Source organism: Eptatretus burgeri, chromosome 6, assembly GCF_056783735.1.
Source record: "Eptatretus burgeri isolate ZD-2024b chromosome 6, Ebu_testis_v1, whole genome shotgun sequence".
NCBI classification, from domain to species: domain Eukaryota; kingdom Metazoa; phylum Chordata; class Myxini; order Myxiniformes; family Myxinidae; genus Eptatretus; species Eptatretus burgeri.
In genome coordinates this window covers 6,369,994-6,390,873 of record NC_140966.1, presented here as the reverse complement: position 1 = coordinate 6,390,873, position 20,880 = coordinate 6,369,994, and positions in this window count along the sequence as shown.

The following is a 20,880-nucleotide window of genomic DNA, read 5'->3' as shown; positions in this document are numbered from 1 at the left end:
ATCATGGGTGATGAAAGTTGTGGTCAAGTTTAATTGAAATTGTATGTGTAGTTCTGAAAAGAGAGCAAATACCTCTTTTGGGTGGGATCCAAACCCCCCCCCACCATAAACCCCCTCAATCAGCGCAGATACCTTCGTTATGCATCAGATATGAAGCTCATGGCTGTTGTGGAATTTTGTTGTTAACGTTGTTTAACCGACTCGATGTAAATCCTGTTACTCAAATGAAAGCCACAATTAATTCACTGTCCACAATGGAAAGTACTTTCGCTCAGATAATTTTATTAACATAGAACTATGGAGTTCAAAACACTGAGATGTAAGCAACCACAATGATTTGCACCAAACCAAGATTAGATTTCCTGGCATTTATATGTTCTTAGCAGGGAGTGGAGGGGGCTGATAAGCATTAGAATAAAAGAACTCCAACTGCAATATGTGTCGACTCGGTGAAAAGTGAATGACATAATCATGGCAAAAGTTGGTGTTATCAACCAGGTCACTTTGTTCCATAGCAAGACATTCCTTTTATCAACATTTACGTCAAAAGACTCTTGGGAATGGGAAGCATAACTGACATCCAATTTGACTTGTAGCATAAAAATTAAATTTACAACGCACCAGCAACAATTAAAATTGAGAGTGTTGTTGTTGTTCTTCTTCTTTTGGCTGCTCCTGTTAGGGGTCGCCACAGCAGATCATCCGTTATGATCCGCATACTGATTTGGCACAGGTTTTACGCCGGATGCCCTTCCTGACGCAACCCTGGTCGCCTCTTACGACACAGGGATAAGGATTGGGTTTCGCCATGATTCCGGGCTGCCCTTCACCCTCTCATAGGGGTCCAACAATGATAATTGAGAGTACATTCATATAATTATTTTCTCCCACATGGCCAAGTTTCATCAAAATCGTATGTTTGGTTTCAGCGACAATGACAAGTGTTTACGGACTCACTCACTCACTCACTCACTCACTCACCTATGGACACTGCTTTATGATGTAAGCTCCCCGGAACTATGTTCCAAGTGAGCTACAAACGAATGTTTGTTCCGAAGGTGTATATTCGTAACACTTTCAGTCCTCTACTCCATGTTATTACCAATACAAAATCTGTGAATGATATTTTGGTCTACATTCCACTTAACAAGACATTTTCTGCCATTTTAAACAATTACTTTAGCATAAGCAACAAAACAAACAAGCAGTCATAGACTGGTACTTACAAAATCGTCAACTTGACCTCTGACCTTGTCTAATAAAAGCTGTCTCTCGAGAAAGTAGCGACGCAAACCAGAAGTTTCTACGATGATTCTGTACCAAACCATCAAAAATCGAATGTTTGACCGCAATGTGACCTTGACCTTTGACCGATTTTGACCAAAATCTAATCAGCACTAGCCATCACCCTCCTGAATCACGTGGTGTAATTTGACATTGGTAGCTTCTTCCGTTCTCGAGTTATCGTGCCTACAAAAAAAACATACAAACACACAAACAGATGACGGAAAAGATTTCGTAAGTAACAATTAAATTAGCATTATGTAGTCTTGGTTAAAAAGTGTCCATCAGAAGCTATGAAGTACGGTATTGTGCAACAGCAATATATTTTATAACAAAAGAAATGGTTGACTTGTCGAATATGCAGATGGCGTGAAAATGTGCTTTAGATCCCAAGTCCAAGCTGTCTCTCAACGTGATCCAGTACTTTTGTTGTGGGAAAAATAATCTTAATTTTGTTTTTGGTGCACAGGGATGTGATGATGATGTCGATTTCAAATTTGCACACTCTTTTGTTTGAGATTAAAGATGGTTGCGCATTACTGGCTCATGCAAGTAAAGGCGTGCGTCTAGGTACACCGTTCGTGGTGCAAGAAATAAGGTACCTAAACTTTCTAACACCAGAAAGGGTCAACAGTGCTAATGGGATATTACACACAGGAAGATTCCAATTGGTTCGTTAAACTATGGTATAACTGCAGTCCATGATCTTCACCACAATATCTATATAGTACATCCCATTTGCTGAAATTTCTGGTTTTGAGGCTTTTGCAGCTTTATCTCAGTCTCTGAGTGATCCGATTCCAGACTTAAGTGAACCATTCTGGAGTTTTCTTTGTTGCCATTGATTGTTGTCCACTCTGTTTTGTTTCTTATTCGTATCATATGTATATTTAGCCTGGTGTTGGCGTAATGGTGAGGGTGGCTGGCTTACGATCTTAGGGTCTTGAGTTCAAGCCCCTATTATTCTGTTGAATCAACACCAGGTGGGTTTAATCAGCCTGTTCTGTCATCCTTCTGTGGTTGGTGAAATGAGTACTGGTAGCAGGAGGCATAGCATCAGTGGCACAGCTGTGCCCCCAGGAAAATGATGCAAATCAGCAGCCATAGGCTGCACGTTAATAGTAAATTAAATAAAAATGTACTCATTGCTGTGTCTTTGTGTGCCTGTTTGGCGATTTGATCTTATGCATCTGCCTTGGCTGGTTAAGCTCTCAATGTGTTCAACAGTCCTGCTTTCTCAATCATTCACTTCTTGCTAAACTTTATCCTTTCCTCATCTCCCTTTCATTACACTTATATATATATATTTTTAATCTATCTTCACCCTGCATCAAAACTTTTCCATTGTTCTTGCTTCCTTCTCAGAACTCCTACTACTAATTTGCATGCTAAGAGACGTAGCGACCCCGTTAGGGGGTTCAGCCTTTTTGAACTCCGTTCCCTTGGGATAAGGAGAATGTAAGGTTAGGGCAGGAATTTGCAATTTTGGTCATGGTGCCGATGGTTGCTCACCTACTCTTCTCATCAATACAACCACAAATAAATAATAAAAACAAGTCATTCATAGTTATTCCCCAATCATTCTGATCTCATTCCTTAAGTCATTCAGTCCCAAGCTATTTCTTTCCTCTTCTTTAATTTTCTTCCTCCTCCCTTTCTCTCTTGTTTGGACAAATCCTAAAAATGACACATTTTATCATGCTTAATCTTCCCACACTCTCATTTCCAAATGTCCTTCTCCAATCCTGCTTCCTCTTCTTCCCGTATTTTCTCTTTCACTCCTGGAGAGCGAGCAAACTCATGCCCCATCTCCCATCATGTTCATACAGTGCTATCTTTCTCCATGCCCTAAATAAATATATGAAAGAAAGAAAAGGAGACTGATTGAAAACTGGCGTTCTAGTTCTGTCTTAAGTACAGATTATAAAATTTCAGCCAAAACCTTATCCAATCGCTGGAAACCCTTTATGAATGTGCCGGTAGGAGAACATCAATCCTTTTGTATCCCTGGACGTGCTATCTTTGATCATGTCGTTTTTATCCATGATACTATTCGGTTTTGTAACAATTTTAACAAGAATGTTGGCCTTGTTTTCATCGACGAAGGAAAGCCTTTGATTGTATTGACCACACGGACCTTTATAGAATGTTAGAGGGTTTCGGCTTTGGCCAAATTTTTACCTCGTATGTTAAAATTTATATTGTAATACATTCAGTGTTCATCAAATTAACCAAGTATTGTGCAGTCCCAATGCTGTAAAACGTGTAGTACGACAAGGTTGTCCGCTATCTGGACATTTATACTCTCTCGCCATCGTACCTATTCTGCTTCAATTATGCACTCGCATTTCTGGTTTTACTGGATATATTCTCACTGCTCCACTCAAAATTTTCTGCTTTTGCAGATGATATCTGTATTTTGTGAACATTAATGCTGATGTTACTGCAATGACCCAGGCATTATATTGTCGGGCTTGTTCAGGGCAGGTGAATTGGAAAAAGAGAGAAGCCCTTTGGGTAGCACCTACAGCTTGCCAACCAATTGCTCTACCAAGAGGAATGAACTGGCAACAAAATGGGGTCAAATACCTTGGAATTTTCTGACCAGATAACACCTTTGAACTGCAGAACCAGACAGGATTGCTGGACAAGGTAATGGAAAAACGAACCCGTTGGAAGGGACTTCTCTTTCAACTTTCTTTCTGTAGAAGAATCCTCATCATCAACAATCTAATTGCCTCCATGTCATGGCATAAAATGATATGACTACAACCTGCTGGAAGCCTCCTAGCCACACTCCGAAAGAGTATCATTGACTTTTTCTGGAATGGGCAACGCTGGCTGCAACCTGCCATGACCTACCTACCACTTGGTGAAGGTGGCTAAGGCCTCATCGACATTTTCAAGCTCCTGTGAGTGCAAGATTAAAACTGGAATTGTGTTTTTTTTTATAAATGAACAAAAGTTTAACATTGTTTTAAGAAAAATGGGTTTTTAATGATGCCATTTGTAAACTTGATGATGATGATTATGAATCATTTCTCTTTGAACCAATGGTTGAATTAATGTTTCCTCCTGTGACTGTACAGAACTGGCCCTTTCACTTTTGTAATAAGAAGAAACAGTCAGTCTTTCTCTCTCTCTCTCTCTCTCTCTCTCTCTCTCTCTCTCTCTCTCTCTCTCTCTCTCTCTCTCTCTCTCTCTCTCTCTCTCGCCCCCTGCTGGCTGTTGGTGAGTCGAGTGGAGTGTCAGAGTGGCTGTGTGGTCTTGGTGAGCTGTGATCTGTGATCTGCCCTGTTTTTTCGCCTTCCTTTCCCCTTTCGCATCGTTTTTCACCTCCTTTCCTTTGTTTCCTTCTACACATCGTTATTTGTGCTCCCATCCTCCCCTCTTCCCTCCCCTCTTCATTAGACCTCGCGATCCGGCCTTCCCTCACGCCGTCATCACCCCACCCCACTCCACCCCACCCCGCCCATCTGTCCTTGTTATTTCACGGTTTGGCCTTCGGTTCATCTCTTCCCCTCTCCATCCCCATCCCCCTGTTTTCTCCCCACATACCTTTTCCCCGAGATAGAGAGAGAAAGAGCCCACGGCTTCTTTGTGGATAGCTTTTAGTTGGCGGCCCATCCCGGGCCTTCAACTGATCGTTTTTTTTCCTCACTGGAGCTGTGTTTATTTCCTTTGGAAACCTGTCTCAGCTCGTATTTAATTACTGGACGAGAGTAATCACCCCTCCTCCCCCTTCCTAAATATGACTTCTTATTCCCGTTATGTGGCATTTGAAGTATTAACAAGAAAACATGGCGTCGTCTGCGTCCCACCCGACGCCGTCAGCGTCGAGGATCTCGTCATCACCACGGGAAACATAGTCGGTACTGACAAAGTTCGTGCAGCCTCACGAATGAACAAACGTGTGGTAATCTTCGTGTCTGAGACAGAACTGGTTCACGAAATCGTATCGACCGGACTATCAACAGATGATGGAGATTTCGTACTTAGTCTCCCCTCTCGACACACCTGTCCTGAAGGTCATTATCTCGAACGCTCCTCCTTTACTGAAAAATCAGACACTGATCTCCGAATTATCTCGTTAAGGTTCTGTGGTTTCTCAGATCACCATGTTACCTTTACGGAGCCAGGACGATCGGACGAAGCATGTGATGTCTTTTCGGAGACAAGTTTATGTGGTGCTTCCTCCCTCTAACGCTGAACGAACCTTGAACATCGTTTTAAAACTCAAAATTGAAAATCATGATTACCAGGTATACGTAACCACTGACACCTTGAAATGTTTCGAATGAAACGATCGGACACATGAAACGATCTTGCCCAAAGGCGAATTCGTCAAACGATGAAACAAACCTCGTCAACAAGAATACGTCTTCTTCTTCTTCATCTTCCTCGACTGTAAAGGAAGCGAACCCCGTGTCCGGTAGTAACCCCCAGTCCTCTCAGCCCGATAGTCTAAACAGCAAAATGAATGTTTGGGATGGTTTCACCGTCGTCTCATCAAGGAAGAGAAAGACTTTACCTGATTGTGGTGAATTGAAGGTCGTGATGTGTGATCACATGTCGCACGGCTCGAGCACGGAATAGATAAAGCTGAGGTTCGGCTCGGTCGGGGGTGATTGTCCCAGGGGCATTGTCGTTTACGGCGGCGGTTCACTTGGTGCTCGTTGAATGGTGAGAATTGAGAGTATATCGGACTCGGGGCTTATACTGATTTATTTTGCGGTGATTAGTTGCACGTGTATACGTTGCACTAACAGCCTGTATTCCCTGGTGTGCCCGTAGAAGCAGCTTCAATCAAATGGAATAAAGCCTACACTCTGAAGGTTCTTCTCTCGTTTTCATTTCAATTTATTCCATTTGGTTTTCTCGGCTCTCTCAACCAACGATGGACAAGATCTACAAACCAGAGAGGTTCGATGCAGACCCAAACGCGACTGACTCAGAAATGAAATGGTCGCATTGGTTCCGTTCCTTCTCACACTATCTGACCATCATCGAAGAGGGAGCCGACAAATTGGCCGCCCTTGTGAATCATGTCTCGCCCAGCGTATACAGGCTCTTCTCGGAGTGTGACACCTACGAAGCAGCGATCGACGTGCTGCAGGCGCTCTACGTGAAGCGCAAGAACGAGGTATACATACGACATCTTCTCAACACACGCAAGCAAGCAGCCGGGGGGACAATCGATCAGTTCCTGCAAGCTCTGAAACAGCTGGGAAAAGACGGCAGCTTCCGGGCCGTAAACGCCGAGGAACACCGAAATGAAGCGACCCGGGAGGCATTTATCCAAGGACTCAGATCAGCCCACATATGGCAACGCTTACGAGAGAAAGCGCAACCCACTCTTGAAAAGGGAGTTGATCAGGCTCGAGCGATGGATACGGCTCAGCAGCAATCTGAGTCATTTGGGACACCGATGCTGCTAATGAACGCCGCTACGGTGGAAACTCAAGGAACCCCACAGACACAGACACAGCCTGACACAGGGGATGGAGAAAAACCCGAGGAGTCGGATACCCAGACCTCGTCAAACTCCTCAGCAACTACTCCGGTTGGTAAATGCTTCTTTTGTGGGTACAAAAGACACCTCCGCCACAAATGCCCCGCCAGAGATGCCACATGCATGAATTGTGATAAGAAAGGGCATTATGCCAGGGTATGTAAATCTACTCTAAGGAGAAATAAACCCACTTCTGCGGCTCTCTACTCACAAAAGAAACTAACTGCAGCCTCACCGGGGAATCTATCCAAGGCTATCATCAACGTACGAATTAACGGGCATATGGCTGAGGCTCTGATTGATACCGGTAGCTCTGAAAGTTTCGGCAACAACTCGCTAGTGAAGGGCAGGAAATGGACGATCCACCCGACAGACAATACGGTATGCATGGCCACCACATCATTACAGTCCCGCGTACGGGGGTACTGCAATGTTGAATTGGACGTAAAAGGGTACACGCATCGGGATGTAAGGGTACTGGTGCTTCGTGATTTATGCGCAGACGTAATTCTGGGTCATAATGTCCTCAAGCAGCACACGAGCGTCGAAATACCCTTTGGAGGAAGCAAACCTCGTCTAATTTTAAATGTTTGACCACCGCAGAGGTAACGTCCCCCCAGCTGTTTGCTAACTTGTCGCCGGTCTGTAAACCGATAGCGATCAAATCGCGGCGATATACCACTGCTGATATGAATTTCATCACTTCAGAGACCAAGCGATTACTGGAAGGAGGAATTATAGAACCGAGCGATTCGCCATGGCGCACACAGGTGTTGGTCACCGCCAATCAGAATCATAAGAAACGAATGGTTGTCGATTATTCCCAAACGGTCAATCGTTTCACCCAACACGATGCCTACCCTTTGCCGCGCATAGACAAGATGGTCGAACGCGTGGCCAATTATAAGATATTCAGCACCATCGACTTGCGAAGCGCCTATCATCAAATTCCCATCCGAGAGGAAGACAAACCTTACACCGCATTCCAGGCAGGTAGACGCCTCTACCAATTCAGGAGGATTCCGTTCGGTGTCACGAATGGAGTAGCTTGCTTCCAACGGGTTATGGACAACATCATCTCAGATGAAAACCTCAAAGACACTTTTGTTTACGTGGACAATGTCACAGTGTGCGGTAGGGATCAGGGGGAACATGACATGAATCTGGACAGATTCTTGAGCATTGCTAGAAAATATAATCTGACCCTCAACTACGAGAAATGCGTATTCTCGGCAAGGTCAATTGACCTTCTCGGCTACACGATAGCCGACGGCACGATTAAGCCTGATCCTGAACGATTGCACCCACTTCGTGAGCTACCCCCACCTCAGGACCTGCAGACAATGCGCCGGGTGATCGGCATGTTCGCTTACTATGCAAGATGGATTTCCCAATACTCCGAGAAAATACATCCCCTAGTGCATTGCAAAAACTTCCCACCAGATGCCGCTGTTGTAACAGCTTTCCACAAACTCAAAGATGATATCAGTAATTCCGTGGTATTATCGATCGATAGCACGGTGCCCTTCGTGGTAGAAACAGATGCTTCTGATCACGCGATAGCTGCTACGCTTAATCAGTCTGGGCGGCCCGTCGCGTTCTTCTCGAGAACTCTCTCTGGAAGCGAGCAGAGACACTCGGCAATAGAGAAGGAAGCGTACGCCATCGTCGAAGCCCTGCGTAAATAAAGACATTATTTACTGGTAAACCACTTCATGCTCGTTACGGACCAACTATCCGTGGCATTCATGTTTGATGGGAAAAATAACGGGAAAATTAAGAATGAAAAAATTATGAGATGGCGGATAGACCTAGCCTGCTATAGTTACAACATAGTCTACTGGCCCAGGAGGGAAAACCCTGCTGCAGACACCTTCTCTCGGGTCTACTGTTCGGCGACAATCAGTCGGGCTTTGCAAGACCTCCATGTGTCTCTGTGCCACCCGGGGGTAACCAGAATGGCACATTTCGTGCGCAGACAGAACCTTCCCTATTCTATTGAAGATATTAAACAAATGAATGCTTCATGCCCTGTTTGTGCTGAACTAAAACCCAGATTCTATGGCGCGGCTTCTGGCAGATTGATCAAGGCCACTTCTCCCTTCGAGAGACTAAACATTGACTTCAAAGGGCCCGTGCTGACCGAGACAGACAACAGATACATATTCACTGTTGTTGATGAATATTCAAGGTTCCCTTTTGCATTTCCGTGCTCGGATATGACCTCGGGCACTGTCGTGAAATGTCTGTCTGACCTCTTCACTATGTTTGGGAAACCTTCGTACATACATTCAGACAGAGGGCCGTGTTTCATGTCGGCCGGGCTAAAACAATTCCTATTAGAGCACGGCATAGCAACTAGTCGAGCGACGGGTTACAACCCACAGGGTATTGGGCAGGTGGAACGATATAATGGAGTTATTTGGAAAGCCGTAACTCTGGCGCTGAAATCGAGAGGACTGGGGCCCGAGCAGTGGGAGGTTACCCTTCTCGACGCTCTGAATTCCATACGCTCTTTGCTCTGCACGTCCACCAATGCAACTCCTCACGAACGAATGTTTACTCACCAGCGGCGTTATGTTGACGGCCAATCGGTGCCCAACTGGCTAACCCATCCCGGAACAGTGTTCATGAAACGCCCGGTACGACAAAGTAAGTATGAACCCATGGTGGAAGAGGTCGAACTCATCGATACTAATCCAGAGTATGCTCATGTCAGGCTCCCGGATGGCAGGGAGACCACTGTGTCGGTTCGCCATTTGGCTCCCTCAGGTACTCCTCCCGCAGGTACACCACCATCTGGCACTCCTCCCTCTGACATCCCCTCCCCAGGTGTTCCCCCCCCCCCAGGAACTCCACTCGAGAATGGTGGCGACGGAGCTGCCGCGTTCCACCCGAGAGCGATCGGGGAGTCATCTCCGGCACGAGTCGAGGCTCACCAAGAGGATCGGAAGCCTCCCTCAAGTGAAACCGCCATCTACTCCCGGAGAGGTCGACGGATAATACCCCCTCGCCGACTCAATCTGTAAAGGGGATTATCGGCATCCTCGATGCTCATGCTCCTATATGCTCGTTACATAATATATCGATGCTCATGACCATGCTCCTACAACTCAAAATAATCCTCACTGCTTGGCATGTATGCTTCTGTAGTTTAGATAGTTCGCGTTGCTTGAAATGTATACTCCTGTAGCGCTGAAGTAATCATGGTGCGTTAGTTGGGCCTCTAGTTACATTTTAAAGACGGGGAAAATGTGGTGAATTGAAGGTCGTGACGTGTGATCACATGTCGCACGGCTCGAGCACGGAATAGATAAAGCTGAGGTTCGGCTCGGTCGGGGGTGATTGTCCCAGGGGCATTGTCGTTTACGGCGGCGGTTCACTTGGTGCTCGTTGAATGGTGGGAATTGAGAGTATATCGGACTCCGGGCTTATACTGATTTATTTTGCGGTGATTAGTTGCACGTGTGTACCTTACTGCTTATGTACTCCATGCTGCGTCTGTATTCCCTGGTGTGCCCGTAGAAGCGGCTTCAATCAAATGGAATAAAGCCTACACTCTGAAGGTTCTTCTCTCGTTTTCATTTCACTTATGGCCGTTTAACCCAGAAGAAAGGAGCATTTACAAACGAGGAATCTGTCGGTAATGTTCCTGCAGTTGTGACTGACGTCATTCTACAAGGCCTACCCGGAATGGACCCGGAATGGACCCGGACCCCGGTACCTACGACCAACAAGTTCAGCCTACTTGCCGGTGAGGACATCGACGTCTCCCTTACAGAGACCACTTTACCTGTTATTGCAGTGACGAAAACTGTTTCACTCGTTAAAAACTCTCCTATTGGAAAGCCCATCGACGGTGATACACAGACCACGAGTGATAATCCTACTGTCACTTTGGTAAATGTTAACCCTGAATCCTTGTCAGCAGGAAATAGTAAAACAAATGTTAACCCTGTCATTGCTCCCATCTCATCACGTAGTGAAGCTGGAAACGCAGGAAATGTTAAAATGGATGTTTTACGAGAGACCCCCAAAGTACTGTATACCTCCACGCCGTTGGAGGTCGATAACACCGTTACGGTCGAGGGAAGCGATATCGCTACATCCACTGATGGTGTTTCTGTTTCATCAACTCCCCCGATTATTTCCATTACCTCACCAGGAGATGTTCCCACAATGGAAGAGCACATAGACGTGGTAACCAGTACAGATCCGTGTATCAATACTGACCACAGTATCGATATGCAGGACAGTACAAGCTTGTGTGACTCGGAAACTAAATCCGACTCTGATGAATCTGACCTGGAGGAAGCAAACAGGAACAGTCAGGTGGAAATGGTGGAGAAGCTGACCAGTCAAAGTCCTACCCCCCCCCCCCGAACAAATAAGACTCTTCTTACAAAATGCATATAGGAAACGCAATATAAACCTGACGGAATACTTTCCAGATCGACCGTCCTTTCTTGAGTGTGCTCAGGCTATCGTACGTAAGCCTGACTTATTCGGTTTCCACCAGACACACTGTCACCGCTTAAAAAAACTGATTGCCAAGGAGAAAAGGGATTCTAATCAATTATCCCGCTTCTGATCTTATTCTTAGAAACTATTACTTTCCTCATGGCCAGTTTCAAGATTGGAACAATAAATGTTAATGGTGGTGGGAGTCCACTCCGCAAGATCCAAATCAAACAGTTAGTAGAGGTCAACGGTCTCGACATAGCTTTGCTACAAGAGACCCATGCTGTCCGATCTGTTCAGGCTCAGTGGCGACTATTTATGGACAAGGAATGTTTCTTCAGTAACAACTCCACGTCGAAGGCAGGCATCATGTTTGACTTGGGGAAACATTTCCATCTGTCTTGCCTTAAATTTATGAGTATTATTGATGGACATCTTGCCTCCGTGACCTTCTCTATCAATCAGATCAAGTTCACAATCCTCAATGTGTACGCTCCAAGCAAAAATGACGAGCGGATCTCCTTTTTTGCCGAACTGAGAAAATTCCTGCAAACACTGGATTTGCAGACTTGTCTAATTATTGGTGGCTATTTTAACTGTACTGTTAATGCTTCATTTTACCGGAACGTGCCGGAACCCCAACCATGTACCGCAAAACTTTTTGCAAACATCATTGCGAAATATAATCTTCATGATATTTGGCGCGTGCAGCACCCTTCTGATCGGTCTTACACATGGTGTCGTTGTTTAAACAACCACATCTCACTTGCGAGGCTTGATCGCATCTATGTAAATTGTCATTTATTACATGGAGTTTATAAATCCGATATCGTGCCTTCTGGTTTCTCTGACCATTCCCTAGCTCGAGTCTTTATTCAACTCTTGAAACCATGTCCAGGGAGCTCTCATTGGAAATTCAATAACAGTTTACGAGAAAACCTCAACTTCATTCAGGCCTTTGAATCCTTCTGGACGGCTCTCCTAGAACAGAAGCTAAGCTGTTCCGTTAACCCGTTGATATGGTGGGATTTAGTAAAAACCCAAATTAAAGGGTTCTGTCAACAGTATCATTTTTTCTCAACAAGGGCTGACCATGAAGTTAAGAAAATATTACAGTTAGAGATTTTACATCTCCAACGGGTCATCGGACAAAATAATAGTAACATACAAAAAACCTTAACTGAGAAACAGTCCTTATTAAAGGAGATAACCGAGAGGAATGCACGCGGTGCCTTAGTTCGGATGAGGGTGCGACACCTGAATGAGGCAGACGTACCAACCAAGTACTTTTTTCCTTACAGAAACGTCTTCCCAGTTAACGGCTTTCTCAGCTGCGATTAGCAGATTCATCCATTACCTTTACACAATCAGAAATCAAACTTTTCGTGAAGGAATACTTTTCGAAAATATATTCAATGGAACAAATAAATCCTGTCAGTGTCGCCTCTTTCTCCGTAGGCCTGCCAGTGTTGTGTGAAGATGGGCGTTCCCAACTGGAAAGACCCATCACCTTGGATGAACTTGGCACTGCCCTGCACGGCCTTGCCGTTGGGAAAGCACCTGGATTGGATGGACTTACAACCGAATTTTACAAGAAGTTTTGGCACTTATTGGGTCCAGAACTCATTAAGACCTTGAACGCAAGCTGCCAGCTTGGAGAGCTACCTCGGAGTTGCCGACGAGCTCCTCTTACCCTCATCCCAAAAAAGGGAGACATGCTGAGTATTGAAAATTGGCGTCCTATCTCCCTGTTATGTACGGACTATAAGATATTTTCAAAAGCCCCGGCATCGCTACTTACTCCTTATTTATCCTCGTTGTTGAAAGAAGACCAATGTTACTGTGTCCCAAAACGTTCCATCTATGACAACATCTCCCTTGTGAGAGACATCATTGAACTGTGCAAGGAAAGCCCTTAAGATTTAAGACTTCTTCTCCTTGATCAGGAGAAAGCCTTTGACCGTGTTGACCATTGGTACCTTTTCGAAGTACTTGAGCAGTTTGGACTTGGTTCAACCTTCATCTCTTATATTAAAATACTATACAATAATATTTATAGTGTGCTCAAGATAAACAATGAACTTGTTGCACCTTTGTCTATTAACAAGGGAATTAGACAAGGTTGCCCTCTTTCCGGATTGCTTTATGCTCTCTCCATCGAACCCCTACTGGTTTCTTTGTGCTGTAGACTAACAGGGGTTAGTTTGTCCCAGCTTGAACGGCCCATCAAGGTACTGCCATACGCCGATGATGTATGTGCATTCGTGCAAGATATCATTGACGTCAACATTGTTCGTTATTGTTTGTCCTTATTTGAAAAGGCTTCTTCAGCCAAAGTAAATTGGAACAAAACGAGCGCCCTTGGCTCGGTCCGTTGTGCTACTTGGCGGCAAGACTTCCTGCTCCACTGTCATGGGCCAATGATGGTGTGAAATACCTTGGAGTGTTCTTAGGTAATAATACCACATTAGCAAAAAATTGGGCTGGTCTGCTTGAGTTTGTTGAGGGTAAACTGCAAAAATGGAAAGGTCTGATCACACAACTGTCATATCGTGGAAGGGTCTTGGTCATCAACACACTGGTGGCCTCCACCTTATGGCACAGGTTCTTCGTGCTACATCCTCCAGGGGCGTTGCTTCAACAGCTCCAGAAGTGCTTCGTGTCCTTTTTCTGGGACGGAAAACACTGGCTGCGACCTGGGGTCCTCAGTTTACCACTGACCGATGGAAGACAAGGCCTGGTTGACATAAAAAGTCGGCTAATGGCCTTTCGACTCTCGGTTGCTCTTCGCATGCTATACATGCGACCCTCTCCACCATGGGTCAACGTCGCTCGTCACCGTTTGCAACAGGCTGGGAGGCTAGGCTATGACCACTCTCTTTTCCTGATGGACCTTTCCAAAATCGACACATCCCCCCTCTCTGGTTTCTATCAGAGCATACTAAATGCGTGGCAAGCTCTGACAACAACAAGAGCTACACATTCTCACACGAAACAGATGTTTCTGGAAGAACCTTTGTTCTACAACTCCCTTTTCCATGATATGCCTGCTGATAGGTGTTTTATTCAACGCTTTACCGACAAGGGCGTTAAATCTGTCACAGATCTTCTCAGCCCAAACGGCAGCTGGATCGGAGCTGATGCATTGGCAAGCCTGGTCGGTGTGCGATCCTCTCGAATCGTGGCACGCATATTATGTAGTGTGCTTTGGACATGCACACAGCTCGCACCTGCTTGGGAGCAGGACCAGCAAAACAATGAACACAATGCACATCGAATACCTTCTCTCTCTACCTTTCCTGAACTCGTATGTGCTTTTTCTCTTGCCAGCCCTCGTCCTTGTCCCCCTTTTAACGTAGGCTTCAATAGCCTACGTTAATACGTAGCCTACGTTCAATCGAAAATTTATTTCGCAATGGCAAATAACACAGCAGAAGGTTCGATGGAGAGACCTCTTACCTTGTTCTCCTCCTTACTTTCCGAACTGGAAAGGTTTTTATCACTCTCCTGTACCACCACGACATGGTGACCTCCAATGGAGACGAGTACACTGGATCCTTCCTTCTAATCACTTGTTACACCATTTTTCAAATCTGCTTGTAGATGAATGTCCTTTTTGTAAGAAATCTGAAAACCTTTTTCACATCAATGTTGAATGCCAACGGTTGGCACCTTTATTTATTTTACTTCAGAATTGTTTTGTGAGGTTTGGTTTGCTTTTTAACACTTGTGTGTTCATCTACGGATTGGATATCCCACACAAAAAATTCCAATGCTGTGTTTGTCAATTTCCTGCTTGCTCAGGCAAAGATGGCGGTGTATAAGTCAAGGAAAAGAAAACTTGATGGTGTTGGAGGAAATGATGAAGATGCTTTGTTTTTGTTCCAAAACCTTGTAATAAGTCGTGTTAAATTGGATTTTGCTTTCTTTTCAGTAACGGGAAGACTACCACAGATCGAATCAAAATGGTGTATAAAAGAATCTAATTGCAAAGTCAGAGAGGAATGTTTATCCTTTTGTGAAATGTTTTGTATGTAATCCACCCGATTCATCCTTTCCTTTCCTCAGAAATTGTTTCATCGTATTCTTTCTTTCTCTGAAATGAAAATGCAACTCCCATTTGGGGGCTTTCTTTTCAATTTTTATAATAAAAAGATACAAAAGTCTCTCTCTCTCTCTCTCTCTCTCTCTCTCTCTCTCTCTCTCTCTCTCTCTCTCTCTCTCTCTCTCTCTCTCTCTCTCTCTCTCACTCCCAGCTCTCTCTCTCTCTCTCTCTCTCACTCTCACTCTCACTCTCACTCTCACTCTCACTCTCACTCTCACTCTCACTCTCACTCTCACTCTCACTCTCACTCTCACTCTCACTCTCACTCTCACTCTCACTCTCACTCTCACTCTCACTCTCACTCTCACTCTCTCTCTCTCCACTCTCTCTCTCCACTCTCTCTCTCCACTCTCTCTCTCCACTCTCTCTCTCTCTCTCTCTCTCTCTCTCTCTCTCTCTCTCTCTCTCCCTCTCTCTCTCTCTCTCTTTTTCTCTTTCTCTTTCTCTTTCTCTTTCTCTCCCACTCTCTCTCTCTCTCTCTCTCTCTCTCCCACTCTCTCTCTCTCTCTCTCTCCCGCTCTCTCTCTCTCTCTCTCTCTCTCTCTCTCTCTCTCTCTCTCTCTCTCTCTCTCTCTCTCTCTCTCTCTCTCTCTCTCTCTCTCTCTCTCTCTCTCTCTCTCTCTCTCTCTCTCTCTCTCTCTCTCTCTCTCTCTCTCTCTCTCTCTCTCTCTCTCTCTCTCTCTCTCTCTCTCTCTCTCTCTCTATCCCCCCTCTCTATCCCCCCTCTCTATCCCCTCCCTCCCCCTCCCCTCTCTCTCCCTCCATCCCTCCCCCTCTCTCTCCCCTCCCTCCCCTCCCCCTCTCTCTCCCCTCCCTCCCTCCCCCCTCTCTCTCTGGATCAACTTTTAACCACACATCCCACCACCCCAACTCTCTTCCTCATATGTAGTGATTTCAATTTCCACCATGCCGGTTAGCTGGGTTTGCTCTCTCACCAGCCACAGCACTGCAGTAAAGGACTAAGCCTGGTGTTGGCTTAGTGGTTAGGGTGGCGGCTTGGGATCCTAGGGTCCTGAGTTCAATCCCCGTTGGCCTCTGAATTAAAGTACACCAGGAGGTTGACTCAGCCTGTCATCCTTCCGAGGTCGGTAAAATGAGCAGCAGTGTACTGGTAAGGGGGACACTGCACCAGCGGCATAGCTGCGTCCCAACCAATGATGCAACCAGCAGCCACAGGCTGCACTCGATAGACAGAGAGTAAAGGATTTCTTGTCCAGGAGCCCAGAAGGTTTATTCAAGTGAAAAGCGCCGGAACGTTTGACATCATGGGCTGATGGGGTCATCCACCAACATCACAAAAATGCATTGCTGCCGAGTCTGACCCATGGCTTTCCCCCTGAAATTACTCAATTCGTGACGCCATTACCGATAAACCTATTTTGCTCAATATCTGGAAAAATATGCATGATAATATCATGAATAAGATGTCTACACCTATGTTTTCATGGTCAATCATTACACTGACACCTGCATTATTGCTAGAAAATGTATAGTTTACCGTGTAAATGTTTAGTTCACCCACTCAGTTCTCAACGCCATTGTGGAAAAACCCATTTTCCTTAATATCTGAAAAACATTGCATGATAATATCACAAATAAGGTGTCTACACCCATGTTTTTATGGTGAAATATTACAATGCCAACTCTAGTGCTTGAAAATATTGAGTTCACCCTGAAAGTTGCCTACTGGAGTCGTACCATCTCTGTCTTTTGTTACAATGTGGCAAATAATGCATTGGTCTCTGTCCCTTTTTATTATTTACAGATCATGGCAAATGATGCCTCCATTTGTAAAATTTGCAAAGAAAGAGGAGAAAAGAAACGTGCCCTGAAGGGTTTCAATTCCAGCGACTGGGAAACAGCCAAAAATGCTGCTAGATGGCGAAAGGCAATTCAAAGTGACAAGTTTTCGAACACCTCGGAAGAGATCAGAACAGCTGAGGAGGTAGACATCCAAGCTGTTACATCCTTTGTCTGCGTGCTGTATGGCTTCAAAACCTCTGACATTAATGAAGCCAGATACAAGGTGTTCATGCGAATGGGTGGTGGTGAGGAAAAGGAGCCCCTTTGCCAGAATAAAGAAGATAAACTGTGCCTCTCTTTCCCCGTGCGCCAAGACACTTGGTAATCATATGAAAAGGGTGCACTATGTGGCAATAATCTGGAAGAGAGCTGATCAGACAGATCCAACTGATGGGGCGAGTCTGACAGACTATGGATGGAAGTTGTCTCAAAACTGCTTTGAACCAGACTGGTATCCAGGAAGCTCAGTTCCGGAGTCCCTCACAGACCCACATGAGGATGATGGGGATGGCGTGGAAGATAATTCAGTAGATGAGGAAGACTCAGATAATGCTTGGAGTGAGGACACTGATGAGAGTGGCAAAAGTGAAAGAGAAGACTTGTAATGCCAAGAGGACATCAAATTAATGATGTGAACTGCACATTTGCAAGTTTTTCATATATCGTTGTTTGGTAATGGCGTCGCTTAATGAGCGGGTGGGCTACACATTTCCCAGTAATAACAGGTGCCAGGGTAATGATTGACCATAAAAAATATCGGTATAGACACCTTATTTGTGATATTATCACGCACAGTTTTTCAGATGGTGAGGTTTCGGTAATGGCGTCGCTAATTTAGTGGATGAACCATGCATTTACGTGGTAAACTATACATTTTCTAGCAATATGCATAGCATCAGGGTAATGATTGACCATTAAAACATAGGTATGGACACTTTATTCGTGATATTATCATGCATAGTTTTCCAGATATTGAGGAAATTAGGTTTTTCGGTAATGGCGTCACTAATTGAGTGATTTCGGAGGGAAAGCCATGGGTCAGACCCGGCAGCAATGCATTTTTGTGATGTCGGTAGATGACCCCATCAGCCCATGAGGTCAAACATTCCGGCGCTTTTCACTTGAATAAACCTTCTGGGCTCCTGGACTATTCAGTTATTCCATGGGCCTGACTGAATCTGTCAACCCTCTGACCTGGATTTCTCCCAATGGAAAATCCACCCTTCTGAACTTCGTACCATCCAATTTGACTGCTAATGTCTCCTGTTCTTCCACTGCTCCAACTGGGTTGTCTTATCTTGTGCTCGTCAGGTCAGGTCAGGGATGGGAGCATGTGCCAGAGCAGCGCGTCGCTGTGTCCACTTTCCGCCGGTACTCCAGGAGCCTCCGTCTGGCCATCCTCCAGGCAGATGCCTGACCCATCCCCATCTCCTTGAGATGCCGATCAACCTGCTGCAACCACGAGGCACGTGGTCGGCCCATTGGCCTTCTCCACTCACGAGACTCCCTCGCTGAGAGAATCTGGTGAGCAGGGTCAGCATCAGGAAAATGAGCCACATGTCCATACGGCGCAGCTGATACCCACGGACTATGCAGGTAACAAATCTCATTTGAGTCTCTCTCAGCAACTGCTCGTTGGACACAAAGTTCAACCAGCGATGGCCAAGGATTCTCCCAAGAGACCTTGTACCAAAGGAATTAAGTCTCTGACTCAGATCCCTGGCCAGAGTCCAAGTCTCCCATCCATAGAGCAAGACAGGAAGCACCAAGGACCTGAAGACTCGGACTTTCGTCCTCCCGCACAGGAACCGGCAGCGCCACACCCCATGATCCAGTGAATCCATGACTCCCCAGGCCTGACCCAGACGTCTGTTGCCCTCTGACTCACAGCCAGCAGAGACATGATGGCAGTTTGGTTTTGGTGGCAGGTTTGTGCTTGTGAGAGTCAACATCTATATGGTTACTTTCAGAGAGCCAGCTCAGTGTCGACATGTCTGCCAGTTCACTCCCACCAACATCAGAAGCATTCACAGAAAACGTGAAGTGTGCCCAATTGCAAGTATGCATTTGGAAAGGAGCAATGCATCCTGACACCCCTAATGTTGAGCCTTCACAATATGGTTGGATAAGAGATGAGTCACCCGTCACTTAAACCTGCTCACACTCCTGTTAACACAAAACCAGCACCTTCTTAAATACTGGAGATGATATGATGTGGATGTGCAACAGACCAGCCATGTAAGACAGCAAGATGTTGTACTCCAACTCAACTTTAATGCACTATATTCTGCATCTATAATGGTGCTGGACCAAAGATGTCAATCTGTCATGACGTGGACGAAGAGAGTAACGCAAAGGAAGATCCTTGCGATTGTACTGAAAGTTAGTCCATTCAAATATAACATGTTGTCATGAGATATCAAAGGGTCACTAATAATAATAACTAGCATAACCCGTGCTCTGTGTGACATGTTGGGGTGGGTGTGTTTGAGAAAAGAACTGATGCAGAGTATCAGTAGTAATTTTACTTTAATGCAGTAAGTGGAATACGATTTCACTGTTTCAGAACCATTTTATTTACTTTTTTTGTACCATGCACCTCATATGGTCTTTGAGATAATGTAAGCCGAATATCACGTTACTCGAGCGCAGAACAAAGTCGAAGATAGCGCGACACGAAACCACAAACTCGGAAATTATATATAAGATAACAATAATAATAATAATAATAATAATAATGTCATTCCTTTCATGCCATAAAGGTACATTGGGCTGACAAGGAGTACAGTCCTCATCAGATTAATTGTTGGGTTTTTTTTGTTTACCTTGTCGAGGCTCGTGTGAGAGCGAACACACAGAGCACATCAAGGGGGCATGAGACAAGAGGGGCGGGAGTGGGAGGGACAAAACAGTGAGAAACAGACACATTAGTAGATCTGTGGAAGGGAGAGGGATGGGACGGGGAACATGGGGAATAGAAGATGGACATTACAGGGACTTTCAGGAAGGAAAGCAGGGAATTTGAAGGAAGTGGGCTTGGGTGGATTATCGGCGGTAGAAAAGATCGAGGATTTGGATGGGGGATGATAAGAGATGGTGGTGAACAGCTGTTTTGAAAGCCTGGAGGGAAGAATGGGAAAGAATAGAGTGAGGGAGTTTATTCCAAAGGTGGGAAAAAAGAGGAATGAAAGAGAGAAGGTGAGGAGTGATTGCGGTAGTTTTACCAGAAGGGAGTTATTAGCTGACCTCGAGCGCCCTGAGGAAATGTGATGGGGATAAATCGCAGAGAGAGCAAGGGGGGGCAAGGCTGGAGAGGAGACGGTAGAAGACAAAGACCACCGACCAACCTGCGGTGATTGAGTGAGAGGCCCAAAGACTCTGCCTCATTGCGGGAGATGCCGATGATCAGAAATGCCCTGGTTTCTACAGCGTGAAGCCGAGAAAGGTGGGAGGCAGGAGCACCAGCCCAGAGGGGAGAGCAGTACTCCATCAGGCTACGGACAAAAGCTTTGTAAGTGGTCAGGATCTCAGGAGGGACGAGGAAGGACTTTGCACGACGGAGGATTCCCAGTCGGCGACTGACTTTGGAGGCGAGGTTTGAAATGTGGCTTTCCCAGGAAAAGTCATGGCAGATAGTGAGACCCAGAAGCTTGAAAGAAAAGACTTCTTCCAGAGGATTGTTGAGAAAGTAGATGGGTGGGTTTTCTAAATGGTC